The following is a 16,452-nucleotide window of genomic DNA, read 5'->3' as shown; positions in this document are numbered from 1 at the left end:
GTTGTGTGTGTGTTGGGTCGTACCATCGTGGCATGCTGTCCCAGTCGTAGGGAGGTTGGTGTGTGTGTTGGGTCGTACCATCGTGGCATGCTGTCCCAGTCGTAGGGGAGGTTGTGTGTGTGTTGGGTCGTACCATCGTGGCATGCTGTCCCAGTCGTAGGGGAGGTTGTGTGTGTGTTGGGTCGTACCATCGTGGCATGCTGTCCCAGTCGTAGGGGAGGTTGTGTGTGTGTTGGGTCGTACCATCGTGGCATGCTGTCCCAGTTTGTAGGGGAGGTTGTGTGTGTGTTGGGTCGTACCATTGTGGCATGCTGTCCCAATCATAGGGGAGGTTGTGTGTGTGTTGGGTCGTACCATCGTGGCATGCTGTCCCAGTCGTAGGGGAGGTTGTGTGTGTGTTGGGTCGTACCATCGTGGCATGCTGTCCCAGTCGTAGGGGAGGTTGTGTGTGTGTTGGGTCGTACCATCGTGGCATGCTGTCCCAGTCGTAGGGGAGGTTGTGTGTGTGTTGGGTCGTACCATCGTGGCATGCTGGGCTCCAGTCGTAGGAGGTTGTGTGTGTTGGGTCGCACCATCGTGGCATGCTGTCCCAGTCGTAGGGGAGGTTGTGTGTGTGTTGGGCCCACCATCGTGGCATGCTGTCCCAGTCAGAGGGGAGGTTGTGTGTTGGCCGACTCATCGTGGCATGTTGTCCCAGTCGTAGGGAGGTTGTGTGTGTTGGGCTCCACTATCGTGGGCATGCTGTCCCAGTCGAGGGGATGCTGAAGAACCCAGTGAAGTGGCACGCTCCACAGATCATGGGCAGCTGGATACAGAAGTGGCTGGGAACAGCAGCACCTGAAACACTCCACTAAGCTCCCACGTCTCTGGCTTGTCCTACACACACACACACACACACACACACACACACACACACACACACACACACACACACACACAAAGGGAGGGAGTATCATTGTTAAAAACTTCCACCTCTTCATCTAACACTTTCCTACCTGTTGGATCTAACACCCCCCCCCACCTGCTGGATCTAACACCCCCCTCCCCTACCTGCTGATCTAACACCCTCCCCTTTCTACCTGTTGGATCTAACACCCTCCCCTACCTGCTGGATCTAACACCCTCCCCTACCTGTTGGATCTAACATCCTCCCTCCCCTACCCAAGTTGACCAACCCCCCCCTACCTGTTGATCTAACACCCTCCCCCTACCTGTTGGATCTAACACCTACCTGTTGGATCTAACACCCTCCCCTACCTGTTGGATCTAACACTCCCTACCTGTTGGATCTAACACCCTCCCCTACCCGTTAGATCTAACACCTCCCCTACCTGTTGGATCTAACACCCCCCCTCACCTGCTGGATCTAACACCTCTCCCCCTGTTGATCTAACACCCTCCCTACCTGTTGGATCTAACACCCTCCCCTGCCGGCTGGATCTAACACCCTCCCTACCTGTTGATCTAACACCTCCCTACCGGTGGGATCTAACACCCCGCCCCTACCTGTTGATCTAACACCCCCCCCTACCTGTTGGATCTTTAACACTCCTCCCCCTACCTGTTGGATCTAACACCTCCCCTACCTGTTGGATCTAACACCCTCCCTACCTGTTGGATCTAACATCCTCCCATACCTGTTGGATCTAACACCCTCCCCTACCTGTTGATCTAACACCCCCTACCTGTTGGATCTAACACCCTCCCCTACCTGTTGGATCTTAACACCCTCCCTACCTGTTGGATCTAACACCCTCCCCTACCTGTTGGATCTAACACCTCCCCTACCTGTTGGATCTAACACCTCCCCTACCTGTTGGATCTAACGACTTCCTCCCCTACCTGTTGGATCTAACACCTCCTCCCCTACCTGTTGGATCTAACACCCCCCTACCATGTTGGATCTAACACCCCTACCCTGTTGAATCTAACACCCTCCCCTACCTGTTGGATCTAACACCCTCCCCCACCTGTTGATCTAACACCTCCCCCTACCTGCTGGAACTAACACCCTCCCTACCCTGCTGATCTAACACCCCCCCTACCTGTTGGATCTAACACCCTCCCCTACCTGCTGGATCTAACACCCTCCCCCCCTCACATGTGGGATCCAACACCCCCCCCTACCTGCTGGATCTAACACCCTCCCCCTACCTGTTGGATCTAACACCCTCCCCCTACCTGTTGGATCTAACACCCTCCTCTTACCCTGTTGATCTAACACCTCCCCTACATGTGGATAACACTTAACACCCTCCCCCTATCTGTTGGATCTAACATCCTCCCTTACCTGTTGGATCTAACACCTCCCCCTACCTGTTGGATCTAACACCCTCCCCCCCTACCTGTTGGATCTACACACCCCCCCTACCTGTTGGATCTAACACCCTCCCCATACCTGTTGGATCTAACACCCTCCCCCCACCTGTTGGATCTAACACCCCTCCCCCTACCTGTTGGATCTAACACCCTCCCATACCTGTTGGATCTAACACCCTCCCCACCCTGTTGGATCTAACACCCTCCCCCACCTGTTGGATCTAACACCCTCCCTACCTGTTGGATCTAACACCCCCCCCCTACCTGTTGGATCTAACACCCTCCCCCACCTGTTGGATCTAACACCTCCCCCTACCTGTTGGAACTAACACCCCTCCCCCTACCTGTTGGATCTAACACCCTCCCCCTACCTGTTGATCTAACACCTCCCCCCTACATGTGGGATCTAACATCCCCCCCTACCTTTGGATCTTAACACCCCTACCTGTTGGATCTAACATCCTCCCCCTACCTGTTGGATCTAACACCCCCTCCCCCTACCTGTTGGATCTAACACCTCCCCCTACCTGTTGGATCTAACACCCTCCCCACCTGTTGGATCTAACATCCTCCCCTACCTGTTGGATCTAACACCTCCCCCTACCTGTTGATCTAACACCCTCCCTACCAAGCTGGATCTAACACCCTCCCATACCTGTTGGATCTAACACCTCCCCACCTGTTGGATCTAACACCTCCCTACCTGCTGGATCTAACACCCTCTACCTGTTGGATCTAACACCTCCCATACCTGTTGGAACTAACACCCTCCCCATACCTGTTGGATCTAACACCTCCCATACCTGTTGGATCTAACACTCCCTACCTGCCGGGATCCAACACCCTCCCCACCTCGCTGGATCTAAACACCTCCCTACCTGTTGAACGAACACCTCCCCCTACCTGCCTGATCTAACACCCCCCGTTGGATCTCCCCCTACCTGCTGGATCTAACTCCCCCCCCACCTGTTGGATCTAACACCTCCCCTACCTGCTGGATCGAACACCTCCCCTACCTGCTGATCTAACACCCCCCCCCCTCCCTACCTGTTGGATCTAACACCCTCCTTACCTGTTGATCTGCAACCCCCTCCTCTCTACCTGTTGGATCTAACACCTCCCTCCCCCTACCTGTTGGATCTAACACCTCCCCCTACCTGCTGGATCTAACACCCTCCCCCTACCTGTTGGATCTAACACCCCTCCCTACCTGTTGGATCTAACACCTCCCCTACCTGTTGATCTAACACCTCCCCCCTCTACCTGTTGGATCTAACACCTCCCTACCTGTTGATCTAACACCCTCCCCTACCTGTTGGATCTAACACCCTCCCCCTACCTGTTGGATCTAACACCCTCCCCTACCTGTTGGATCTAACACCCCTCCCCCCTACCTGTTGGATCTAACACCCTCCCCCACCTGTTGGATCTAACACCCCCTACCTGTTGGATCTAACACCCCTCCCCCTACCTGTTGATCTAACACCCCCTCCCACCTGCTGGATCTAACACCCTCCCCACCTGTTGGATCTAACACCTCCCCTACCTGTTGGATCTAACACTCTCCCCTACCTGTTGGATCTAACACCTCCCTTACCTGTTTGATCTGTTCACCTCCCCCACCTGCTGACCTAACACCTCCCCTTACCTGTTGGATCTAACACCCTCCCCCACCTGTTGGATCTAACACCCTCCCCTCTACCCGTTGGATCTAACATCCTCCCCTACCTGTTGGATCCAACACCTCCCTACCTGTTGGATCTAACACCCTGTTGGATCTACCTGTTGATCTTGTACTTCTGCATGAAGGAAGGAACTGAAACAGGAAACCAGGTAAACAAAACAGGAAGTAGATGGCCTCATGGACGATGAGAGAACCCCAGGTGGCGATCTGGAATTTAGTGTAGTTCTCATTCACATACCTGGTGGACAGAGATCAACAGACATCAATCAGTGAATAAAAGAGTCTAAGAACATGTCCATCTGTCTGCCTGGAACGCTGTGTAGTCAGCTCGCCAACCAGTCACTGCCCGAACGTTGTGTAGTCAGCTCGCCAACCAGCCACTGCCTGGAACGTTGTGTAGTCAGCTCAACCAGTCACTGCCCGGAACGCTGTGCAGTCAGCTCGTCAACCAGTCACTGCCTGGAACGTTTGTGTAGTCAGCTCGCCAACCAGTCACTGCCCCGGAACGTTGTGTAGTCAGCTCGCCAACCAGTCACTGCCCGAACGTTGTGTAGTCAGCTCGCCAACCAGTCACTGCCTGGGAACGTTGTGTAGTCAGCTCAATCAGTCAGTCGGGAACAGTCCGTCAGCTAATGAATCAAACCAGTCTGCCCGAACGCTGCCAGAGTAGTAGTAGTCAACCAGTCAGTAGTGGAAAGTATTGTAGTCAGCTCGCCAACCAGTCACTGCCCCGAACGCTGTGTAGTCAGGCCAACCAGTCAGTGCCTGGAAAGTTGTGTAGTCAGTACCAACCAGTAGTTTATACATAGCCCGTAACGTCAGTAGTATTATGTAGTCAGTATTATAGGTGTAGCTGTAAGCGCAGTCACTGGTAGTAGTATTATATTGGAACGTTGTGTAGTCAGCTCAATCAGTCAGTCAGTCAGTCAGTCAGTCAATGAAGTCTAAAGAGTCTGCCCGAAGTAGTAGTAGTAGTATTATAGTCATCTGTCAACCAGACTGCCCGGTAAAAGTTGTAGTAAAGTCAGCTCGTCAACCAGTCACTGCCCGAAACGTTGTAGTAGTCAGGCCAACCAGTCACCGCCCGGGAACGTAGTAGTATTATGGCTGGCTGCCAACCAGTCAGTGGCCTGAACGCTGTCAGCAGCAACCAGTCACTGCCCGGAATTAGTAGTAATATTATAGGTGGCCTGTACAGCAGCAGTCACTGCCTGGAATTAGTAGTCAGCTCAATAGGTCAGTCAGTCAGTATAGTGGTCAATGAATCAAAGAGTCTAAGAATAGGTGTCCATCTGTATAGCCAGATAGTAGTAGTATTAATTAGTAGTAGTAGTAGGTGTAGCTGTATAGCAGCCAGTATAGTGGTAGTAGTATTACCCCCAGGCTGGTAGTAGTATAGGTGTAGCTGTAAACAGTAGTAGTGTAGTAGGAGGATTATATTAGTAGTAGTATAGGTGTAGCTGTATAGGCATAGTATAGCAAGGTAGTATTATATTAGTAGTAGTATTATAGGTGTGGCTGTATGGCAGCAGTAGCAGTGGTAGTAGTATTAGTAGAGTAGTAGTATAGGTGTAGCTGTATAGCATCAGTATAGCGGTAGTAGTATTATATTAGTAGTAGTATTATAGGTGTAGCTGCATAGCAGCAGTATACAGCAGCAGCATTACATAGTAGTAATTATTATAGGCGCAGCTGTATTGCCGCAGTATAGCGGCAGCAGTATTATAATCAGCAGCAGCACTAGTAGGATAGTATAGTAAGTAGCCGCTGCATAGTAGCAGTAGTATTCTAATCAGCAGCAGCAGCACAATATCGCCATTCTAGTATAGTAGTGCGCAGTAGCAGTAGTATTGATAGTAGCATTAGGTATTAGCATGGTATAGCCAGTGCATAGTAGGCAGTAGTAGTATGTTAGTATTAGCAGTATAGTAGTGCATTGTAGCCGTAGCTACAGCTAGTAGCAGCTGCATGTAGTAGTATAGTAGCAGCAGCAGCAGTAATATATTAGCAGCAGTATAGTAGTGCGCAGTAATGTGATGGTAGTAGTAGTATATTAGTATTAATAGTACAGCAGCAGCAGCACCATAATAGCATTAAGAGTATTACAGGTAGTAGTAGTAGTATCGTAATAGCAGCAGCAACAGCACAGCAGCACCAGCACATATATTAGTATTAATGGCAGTAATAGTGCTAGTGGTAGTAGTATACAGCAGCAGCAATAGCATAGCAGCAGCAGCAGCATATGTTAGTATTATTAACGTAGCAGCATGTTGGCAGCACAGCAGCGCACAGCAGCAGCAGCAGCAGTAGTAGCAGCATACCAACAGTACAGCAGTGCACAGCAGCACAGCAGTATAATAGCACAACAGCACAGCAGTGCAGCAGCAGCAGCAGCAGCAGTAATAACAGCAGCAGCAGTACAGCAGCGCATAACAGCATTAGCACAGCAGCAGCAGCAGCAGCAGCAGCATACCAGCACACAACAGCACAGCAGCGCAACAGCAGCAGCAGCAGCAGCATTAAGCAGCAACAGCACAATAGCACAGCAGCAGCAGTACCACCAGCACAGCAGCATTAACAGTAGCAGCATAGTAGTACAGCACACAGCAGCAGCGCATTAGATTAGCAGCAGCAGCAGCATATTAGCATTACCAGCACAGCAGTGCATTAGCAGTGTTAATAACAGCAGTACATTAGTATTAACAGTACAGCAGCAGCAGCAGCAGCAGCAGCAGCAGCATTAATAGCACACAGCACAGCAGCGCACAGCAGCAGCAGCAGCAGCATAATAGCACACAGCAGTAGCAGCACATAGCAGCAGCAGCAGCAGCATATTAGTATTACCAGCATAGCAGCGCATAGCAGCAGCAGCAGCAGCAGCAGCATCAGCAGCACAGCAGCACAGCAGCAGCAGCAGCAGCACAATAGCACAACAGCACAGCAGCGCATTAGCAGCAGCAGCAGCAGCATGGGTACGCCAGTACAGCAGCGCATAGCAGCGTTGGCAGCAGCAGCAGTATATTAGTATTAATAGCATAGCAGTGCACAGCAGTAAGCTGGCAGCAGCAGCAGCAGCACAGCACATAGCAGCAGCAGCAGCAGCAGCAGTATAAAGCAGCAGCAGCAGCAGCACAGCAAGCAGCAGCAGCAGCAATAGCAGCAGCATAGCAGCAGCATAGCAGCAGCAGTTGGTACACAGCGTCAACAGCAGCAGCAGCAGTAGCAGCAGTGGTAACAGCACAAGTACAGCAGGTATAGTAAGAGTATAGCAGCAGCGCATCCAGCAGCAGCGCACAGCAGCAGCAGCAAAATAGCACAGTAGTATAGCAGTGGTATAGCAGCAGCAGCAGCAGCATAGTAGTGGTATAGCAGCAGTATAGTAGCAGCAGCAGCAGGTATAGTAATAGTATAGCAGTATTAGCAGCAGCTCCAGGCAGCATTGTAGCACAATAGTGCAAGAGCAGCAACAGTCAGGTAAAACTGCAGCAACATATTAGCACACAGCAAGGCAGTGACAACAGCAGCACTGTTCACCTCCAGCAGCACAATGGGGGTAGCAGTGGAGGAGACAACACTGAGAACAGCACACACACACAGTGCACACACAGCACAGTAGCAAAACATTAATATTCATAGCAGTGCATTAGCAGTAGCAGAAAGAGTATAGCAGTAGTAGCAGCAGTAGCATAATACATTAATATATAGTAGTGTTTAAGTACATTAATATATTAGTATTAATAGTATAGTAGTGTATTACAGTGCACAGCCAGTAGGTATATTAGTAGCCACACACACAGTACACCATGGACATAGCCACACAGTATAGAACTTGCACAGCTGCATGGACATAGCCACACACATAGTAGTACAGCCATGGACATAGCCACACACAAAACTGTATAGTAGTGGTATAGGACATAGCCACACACCACACACTGCACAGCCATGAAGACATAGCCACAAACACTGCAGTAGTATATGGACATAGCCACACACACACACTGCACAGCCATGGACATAGGCACAGCACATTACACAGCCATGGACATAGCCAGCAGGTAAAACTGCAGTAGTATAGTAGTGGTACATAGCCAGTAGCATAGTAGTGGTATAGTAAGAGTATAGTAGTATAGTAGTGGTATAGTAATAGTATAGCAGTATTACCTCAGCGTATTGTAGTGAAGGCTGAAGAGGGTTGTCAGGTAAAACTGCATCAACATATTCCACAGCCAGGAAGGCAGAGGACAAGATGGTGGCCACACACACCTCCATTCTGATTGGCTGGTGGGGGTGGGCTGGGAGAGACAACACAGAACACTGCACAGCCACACACACACACACACACACACACATACACAAACATTAATATTCATTGGCTCTGACCAGAAAGAGGCCTGGGCAAACACAATAACGTTTTAAACATTAATAACTAGACTAGACAACACGTGTGTACACTGCACAGCCATGGACATAGCCACACACACACACTGCACAGCCATGGACATAGCCACACACACACTACACAGCCATGGACATAGGCACACACACACACTGCACAGCCATGGACATAGGCACACACACACACTGCACAGCCATGGACATAGCCACACACACACTGCACAGCCATGGACATAGCCACACACACACTGCACAGCCATGGACATAGCCACACACACACTGCACAGCCATGGACATAGCCACACACACACTGCACAGCCATGGACATAGCCACACACACACACACACTGCACAGCCATGGACATAGCCACACACACACTGCACAGCCATGGACATAGCCACACACACACTGCACAGCCATGGACATAGCCACACACACACTGCACAGCCATGGACATAGCCACACACACACACTGCACAGCCATGGACATAGCCACACACACACTGCACAGCCATGGACATAGCCACACACACACACTGCACAGCCATGGACATAGCCACACACACACACACACTGCACAGCCATGGCCATAGCCACACACACACACTGCACAGCCATGGACATAGCCACACACACACACACACACACTGCATAGCCATGGACATAGCCACACACACACACTGCACAGCCATGGACATAGCCACACACACACTGCACAGCCATGGCCATAGCCACACACACACTGCACAGCCATGGCCATAGCCACACACACACACTGCACAGCCATGGACATAGCCACACACACACACACACACTGCACAGCCATGGACATAGCCACACACACACTGCACAGCCATGGACATAGCCACACACACACTGCACAGCCATGGACATAGCCACACACACACTGCACAGCCATGGCCATAGCCACACACACACTGCACAGCCATGGCCATAGCCACACACACACACTGCACAGCCATGGCCATAGCCACACACACACACTGCACAGCCATGGACATAGCCACACACACACACACACACACACACTGCATAGCCATGGACATAGCCACACACACACACTACACAGCCATGGACATAGCCACACACACACTGCACAGCCATGGACATAGCCACACACACACACACACACACTGCACAGCCATGGACATAGCCACACACACACACACACACACTGCATAGCCATGGACATAGCCACACACACACACTGCACAGCCATGGACATAGCCACACACACACTGCACAGCCATGGACATAGCCACACACACACTGCACAGCCATGGACATAGCCACACACACACTACACAGCCATGGACATTAATCAAATAACTACCATATTGTTTGTTTTTAAATAATTACAAATAAAAGCTGCACAAAATAAATAAGATGGAAAAAGACCTGGATTGAAATATACAGAGAAAACCTCTGGACCTGGACATATATACAGAAATATACAGGGAAAACCTCTGGACCAGGACATATATACAGAAATATACAGAGAAAACCTCTGGACCAGGACATATATACAGAAATATACAGGGAAAACCTCTGGACCTGGACATATATACAGAAATATACAGGGAAAACCTCTGGACCAGGACATATATACAGAAATATACAGAGGAAAATACAGGGAAACCCTCTGACCTGGACATATATACAGAAATATACAGGGAAAACCTCTGGACCAGGACATATATACAGAAATATACAGGGAAAACCCTCTGGACCAGGACATATATACAGAAATATACAGGGAAACCCTCTGACCAGGGACATATATACAGAAATATACAGGGAAAACCTCTGGACCAGGACATATATACAGAAATATACAGGGAAAACCTCTGGACCAGGACATATATACAGAAATATACAGGGAAAACCTCTAGACTGACCAGGACATATATACAGAAATATACAGGGAAAACCTCTAGACCAGGACATATATACAGAAATATACAGGGAAAACCTCTGGACCAGGACATATATACAGAAATATACAGGGAAAACCTCTGGACCAGGACATATATACAGAAATATACAGGGAAAACCTCTGGACCAGGACATATATACAGAAATATACAGAGAAAACCTCTGGACCAGGACATATATACAGAAATATACAGGGAAAACCTCTGGACCAGGACATATATACAGAAATATACAGGGAAACCTCTGGACCAGGACATATATACAGAAATATACAGGGAAACCTCTGGACCAGGACATATATACAGAAATATACAGGAAAACCTCTAGACCAGGACATATATACAGAAATATACAGGGAAAACCTCTGGACCTGGACATATATACAGAAATATACAGGAAAACCTCTGGACCAGGACATATATACAGATACAGGGAAAACCTCTGGACCAGGACATATATACAGAAATATACAGGGAAAACCTCTGGACCAGGACAATATACAGAAATATACAGGAAAACCTCTGGACCAGGACATATATACAGAAATATACAGGAAAACCTCTGGACCAGGACATATATACAGAAATATACAGGGAAACCTCTGGACCAGGACATATATACAGAAATATACAGTGGGGAAAACCTCTGGACCAGGACATATATACAGAAATATACAGGGAAAACCTCTGGACCAGGACATATATACAGAAATATACAGAGAAAACCTCTGGACCAGGACATATATACAGAAATATACAGGGAAAACCTCTGGACCAGGACATATATACAGAAATATACAGGGAAAACCTCTGGACCAGGACATATATACAGAAATATACAGGGAAACCCTCTGGACCAGGACATATACAGAAATATACAGGAAAACCTCTGGACCAGGACATATATACAGAAATATACAGGAAAACCTCTGGACCCGGACATATATACAGAAATATACAGAGAAAACCTCTGGACCAGGACATATATACAGAAATATACAGGGAAAACCTCTGGACCAGGACATATATACAGAAATATACAGGGAAACCCTCTGGACCAGGACATATATACAGAAATATACAGGGAAACCCTCTGGACCAGGACATATATACAGAAATATACAGGGAAAACCTCTGGACCAGGACATATATACAGAAATATACAGGGAAAACCTCTGGACCAGGACATATATACAGAAATATACAGGGAAACCTCTGGACCAGGACATATATACAGAAATATACAGGGAAAACCTCTGGACCAGGACATATATACAGAAATATACAGGGAAAACCACTGGACCAGGACATATATACAGAAATATACAGGGAAAACCTCTGGACCAGGACATATATACAGAAATATACAGGGGAAACCTCTGGACCAGGACATATATACAGAAATATACAGGGAAAACCTCTAGAGTCTAGACTGACCAGGACATATATACAGGGGAAACCTCTGGACCAGGACATATATACAGAAATATACAGGGAAAACCTCTGGACCAGGACATATATACAGAAATATACAGGGAAAACCTCTAGACTGACCAGGACATATAGTTCCAGTCAACAGGTTGGACACACCTACTCATTCAAGCGTTTTTCTTTGTTTTTACTTTTTTCTACATTGTAAAATAATAGTGAAGCCATCAAAACTATGAACACATATGGAATCATGTAGTAAATATATTTTATATTGGAGAATCTTCAAAGTAACCACCCTTTGCCTTGATGACAGCTAGAATGCTTTTCCAAACCGTCTTGAAGGAGTTCCCACATATGCTGAGCACTTGTTGTCTGTTTTTCCTCCACTCTGCGGTCCAACCCATCACAAACCATCTCATTTTGGTTGAGGTCAGGTGATTGTAGAGGCCAGGTTATCTGATGCAGCACTCCATCTTTCTCTTTCTTGGTCACAAAGCCCTTACACAGCCTGGAGGTGTGTTGGATCATTGTCCTGTTGAAAAACAAATGATAGTCCCACTAAGCGCAAACCAGATGGGATGGTGTATCGCTGCAGAATGATGTAGTAGCCATGCTGGTTAAGTGTGCCTTGAATTCTACATAAATCACAGACAGTGTCACCAGCAAAGCACCCCCACACCATCACACCTCCTCCTCCATGCTTCACGGTGGGAACCACACAGGCAGAGATCATCCGATCACCTACTCTGCGTCTCACAAAGACATGGCGGTTGGAACCATTGGACTCATTAGACCAAAGGACAGACTTCCACTGGTCTATTGTCCATTGCTCGTGTTTCTTGGCCCAATCAAGTCTCTTTTTATTATTGGTGTCCTTTAGTAGTGGTTTCTTTGCAGCAATGCAACCATGAAGGCCTGGTTCACACAGTCTCCTCTGAACAGTTGATGTTGAGATGTGTCTATTACTTGAACTCTGTGAAGCATTTATTTGGGCTGCAATCTGAGGATGGTAACTCTAATGAACATATCCTCTGTAGCAGAGTAACTCTTAGGTCTTCCTTTCCTGTGGCGGTCCCTCATGATAGACAGTTAACTCTAATGAACTTATCCTCTGCAGCAGAGGTAACTCTGGGTCTTCCTTTCCTGTGGTGGTCCTCTTGAGAGCCAGTTAACTCTAATGAACTTATCCTCTGCAGCAGAGGTAACTCTGGGTCTTCCTTTCCTGTGGCGGTCCTCATGAGAGACAGTTAACTCTAATGAACTCATCCTCTGCAGCAGAGGTAACTCTGGGTCTTCCTTTCCTGTGGTGGTCCTCTTGAGAGCTAGTTTCATCATAGCACCTGAAGAAACTTTTAGTTCTTGAAATGTTCCGTATTGATGTCTTAAAGAAATGATGGACTGTTGTTTCTCTTTGCTTATTTGAGCTGTTCTTGCCATAATAAGGACTTGGCCCTATTTGGTAAAATAGTATCTTCTGTATACCACCCCCACCTTGTCACAACACAACTGATTGGCTCAAAAGCATTAAGAATTAAAGAAATACCACAAATGAACTTTTAACAAGGCACACCTGTTAATTGAAATGCATTCAGGTGACTACCTCATGAAGCTGGTTGGGAGAATGCCAGAGTGTGCAAAGCTGTCATCAAGGCAAAAGGGTGACTACTTTGAAGAATCTCAAATATAAAATATATTTTGATTATTTTATTTTTTTTAACAATTTTTTAACAATACTGCAAAAAAAATGACAAGAAATAAACAAGATGAAAACAACAGGGAAAGGGTTCGTGTATTATTACTGTGTACAGATTGACAATGAGAAAGCCTCTATCAGTGATCACCAGTATGGAATATGACTGCTTGCGTAACAATGTCACGGAGTTGAGATCCATATTGAACCAGACCCATTATTATATTATCGAGCCGTTACAGACTCACCACTTGCTTATGTCCAATAACAGTCTGATCAACTGGATCATGCGAATTATTAGAGTGAAAAATATGTCCGTAAAAAGTGTTTTTTTTACAATCCTCACTAGATGTTATAGAAACATTCAACTTGCCGCTTTACAGGAGTGTTTCAAATATAATGGTATTGTTTTGTCAACTCGGTTAAATAGAGACTAAACAGCTGTAAGACGTCAGTGTCCTTTGCGAAGGAGAGCAATGTTTCATTCCTGCGTCGGTTAGATACCTAGACTTCTCTTCGCACCGAGTTTCTCTTACCGTTGCGCATTTATCTGATCGTTGGCTACTTTGTCTCGTTATTTGTCCGGTGAACAACAACTACAACATAACACGGCACCTAAACATTTATCTGAACGTTGGCTACTTTGTCTCGTTATTTGTCCGGTGAACAACAACTACAACATAACACGGCACCTAAACATTTATAAAGCTTTACAGTACAGTACCATATATCTGACCCATCGCAACAGTCGGTATTAAAACCCTATCTGGCATCAGACCGCAAAAGTTACCTCTGCGTTAGAATATAAAACAAATGTTTCGTTTTAGAATAGATTTAAGAGCATTAATATTATATGTTAATATATTACCTTGGTGCAGCTGTGATCCGTCTACCTGAGTGAGAGGCTGCCGTGTGGCGACTAGTACAGTATTATCTACGAGCCTGATTGGACGAGGGGAGAGGAGACTGACGTCAGGGGCCGAGCGGGCGCTCTGATTGGCCCCGGGAATGGAGTGATGATAGTGAGACGCGGAGTTCCTAAAGCAACGACCAATCAGCGAGCAGCAGGGCTTTCATAACGTCGAAGCGTTATACACACAGTAGAGGAGAGAGGATGGGGTGGGGTGGGTGGTGGGTGTGGAGTGTGGGTGGGTGTGGGTGTGGGTGTATGAGCGTGTGTGTTCTGTAAACCAGCAAACTTTACAAAGAGTAACAGAGGTGTCCATTGGTCTCTCTCTTCCCTCCAGGGGAGAGCAGGTGAGATCCATATTGGACCAGTCCCATTATGCAGTACATATTGGTTCTAACCCAGCAGTAATACACCTGACGCAGCACATATTGGTTCTAACCCAGCAGTAATACACCTGACGCAGCACATATTGGTTCTAACCCAGCAGTAATACACCTGACGCAGCACATATTGGTTCTAACCCAGCAGTAACCTACCTGACGCAGTACATATTGGTTCTAACCCAGCAGTAACCTACCTGACACAGCACATATTGGTTCTAACCCAGCAGTAACCTACCTGACACAGCACATATTGGTTCTAACCCAGCAGTAACCTACCTGACGCAGCACATATTGGTTCTAACCCAGCAGTTACCTACCTGATGGAGCACATATTGGTTCTAACCCAGCAGTAACCTACCTGACACAGTACATATTGGTTCTAACCCAGCACAGTACATATTGGTTCTAACCCAGCAGGAACCTACCTGAAGCAGTACATATTGGTTCTAACCCAGCAGTAACCTACCTGACCAGTACATATTGGTTCTAAACCAGCAGTAACCTACCTGACACAGTACATATTGGTTCTAACCCAGCAGGAACCTACCTGACGCAGTACATATTGGTTCTAACCCAGCAGTAATCTACCTGACGCAGTACATATTGGTTCTAACCCAGCAGTAACCTACCTGACGCAGTACATATTGGTTCTAAACCAGCAGTAACCTACCTGACGCAGACATATTGATTCTAACCCAGCAGTAACCTACCTGACGCAGCACATATTGGTTCTAACCCAGCACAGTACATATTGGTTCTAACCCAGCAGGAACCTACCTGACGCAGCACATATTGATTCTAACCCAGCAGTAACCTACCTGACACAGCACATATTGGTTCTAACCCAGCAGTAACCTACCTGACGCAGTACATATTGGTTCTAACCCAGCAGTAACCTACCTGACGCAGTACATATTGGTTCTAACCCAGCAGTAACCTACCTGACGCAGTACATATTGGTTCTAACCCAGCAGTAACCTACCTGACGCAGCACATATTGGTTCTAACCCAGCAGTGACGTTTGAAACGCTATTAGCGCACGCTAACTAGCCAGCCATTTCACATCGGTTACACCAGCTTCATCTCGGGAGTTGATATGCTTCAAGTCATAAACAGCGCAATGCTTGACGCACAGTGAAGAGCTGCTGGCAAAACGCACGAAAGTGTTTGAATGAATGCTTACGAGCCTGCTGCTGCCTACCACCGCTCAGTCAGACTGCTCTATCAAATCATAGACTTAGTTATAACATAATAACACACAGAAATACGAGCCTTTGGTCATTAATATGGTCGAATCCGGAAAAGATCATTTCGAAAACAAAACGTTTATTATTTCAGTGAAATACGGAACCGTTCGGTATTTTATCTAACGGGTGGCATCCCTAAGTCTAAATATTGCTGTTCCATTGCACAAAACCTTTAATGTTATATCATAATTATGTAAAATTAGTTGGCAATGAGCCAGGCTGCCCAAACTGTTGCATATACCCTGACTCTGCGTACAATGAATGCAAGAGAAGTGACACAATTTCACCTGGTTAATATTGCCTGCCAACCTACATTTCATTTAGCTAAATATGCAGGTTTAAAAAATATATATACTTCTGTGTATTGATTTTAAGAAAGGCATTGATGTTTGTGGTTTAGGTCCAACGATTGTGCAAATGCGCTTTTGTTAAAT

General features: G+C 47.2%; 1 pseudogene; it reads right to left on the bottom strand.

Moving 5' to 3' along the window:
* LOC135569101 (methylsterol monooxygenase 1-like) overlaps nt 1–16,452 on the bottom strand; it is a 101,093-nt pseudogene that overhangs the window by 4,699 nt on the left and 79,942 nt on the right.

The sequence above is a fragment of the Oncorhynchus nerka genome, unplaced genomic scaffold (assembly GCF_034236695.1).
Source record: "Oncorhynchus nerka isolate Pitt River unplaced genomic scaffold, Oner_Uvic_2.0 unplaced_scaffold_1206, whole genome shotgun sequence".
Taxonomy (NCBI): domain Eukaryota; kingdom Metazoa; phylum Chordata; class Actinopteri; order Salmoniformes; family Salmonidae; genus Oncorhynchus; species Oncorhynchus nerka.
The sequence above is the reverse complement of the archived record's forward strand: the minus strand, read 5'-3'. Positions and strand labels throughout refer to the sequence as shown.